We start from the raw sequence: 1,663 nt of genomic DNA, 5'->3' as shown, positions 1-1,663 counted from the left end.
TTATTTTAGGTTTTATCTTTTTAGTCCAACACTTATATGATGAATTGTATTCTTTTTTAGTCATATTTTAATATCATCTTATAATTATTCACATACAATAAAATTATATTTTAAGTGTATATTCATAAATTTCAATAAAACCTTTGAGGATACAAAGTATTTTTTTAGACTGTATTGAACCCTTTGAACTTCATGATATTATATTTTTTAATTATTTTTTAAGATATTATTCCTTCAAATAATCAATTCTCTCCTCTTATTTATTTTGGTTACATATATATATATATATATATATATATATATATATATATATATATATATATATATATATATATATATATATTATGATATTAAAATGCATTTATATTTATATGATTTGAACATAATTATGTACTTATATAAAAAATGAATAAAAGAATGTGATTGTGCATAAAACTTGTTTCTTTAAAATATTTGTTCATTTTTCATAATATTACCTCATCCTATGTTTTATTTATGTTTATTAGATCATTTTAGATAGATTAGATCACTTTTTTAGAGAAATAATTGTCCCCAAATTTAGTTGCTATAGAGTTTATGACAATACTTTCCTAAGATACAATGAAACTTAAGAATTTCTTAATTAGTAATAGTAAAAAATTCTTAACTCTCTTGAACAAAGAAAATCTCTTGATAGTTGAGCAAAATATACACTTAATCTTGTGTTTCTGAAAGAGTGGACAAGGACTTATTTATTATATTGCACGTAGCAATTATAATTAGTTACATACACAAATGGTTGTGTCTTTTCTATTGCCAATAGATACAATGTTTTGAAGATATATAATTCTTAAAGAGTTGTCTCTCTTTAGCCAATAAACACAATGTTTTGAACATATACAATTTTTAGAAGGTTGTGTCCTTTCAGCCAAATGGTACTAAACGGTTAGTAACCATTTATTAATATTAATAATAATATCAGTAATATTAATAATATTAATTAATCAAATTTGTAAATGCCCTTCAATCTCCCACCATTTACAAAATTTAAATGTCATACAAGTATATGCATAAAGAATATGTCACTAAGATTAAACATTCTTTTTGTGTAAATTTTTAGAGTTCTAATGAAGTAATAGGTGTCTAATCGATTAAACCTATACTCCATATGTTAGTACCAAAAATCACACACATTACTTATACCCTCAAAGTTCAAGAGTTTATAATTTAAGCACTTATATGGCCTTATACTCATTCTAGTTTCATGAATATTTACGAGAATAAAACATCTAAAATTCTCGATTAGAGCGGCACCACTCCTATATTCATATAGGTGGAATCTTTTGATAAATAAAATTATCATTCCATTAAGAGTTTTAACTCACCCTCCTAATTTATTGTAAATAGCACTAAATCCTATATCTTAGTGCTCCAATTGCTAAATAACTTGTTATTACCCACTAAACCTTAAAACTAGTGGTCTACTAGAATAAGGTTGGGCTCCCATCATTTAGCAATAATAGGTTTTAATCCCATTTTAGTAGTAGTCTCTTTGATTTTATCCCTTGACAAACCTTTAGTCAAAGGGTCTGCTAAATTTTCTTGAGCTCTTACATGAGTGATGGTCATTACACCATCATCTATTAGTTGCCTCACAAACTCATGTCTCAAACTTATATGTCTA

Source organism: Arachis hypogaea, chromosome 1, assembly GCF_003086295.3.
Source record: "Arachis hypogaea cultivar Tifrunner chromosome 1, arahy.Tifrunner.gnm2.J5K5, whole genome shotgun sequence".
Classification (NCBI taxonomy): Eukaryota; Viridiplantae; Streptophyta; class Magnoliopsida; order Fabales; family Fabaceae; genus Arachis; species Arachis hypogaea.
The sequence above is the reverse complement of the archived record's forward strand: the minus strand, read 5'-3'. Positions refer to the sequence as shown.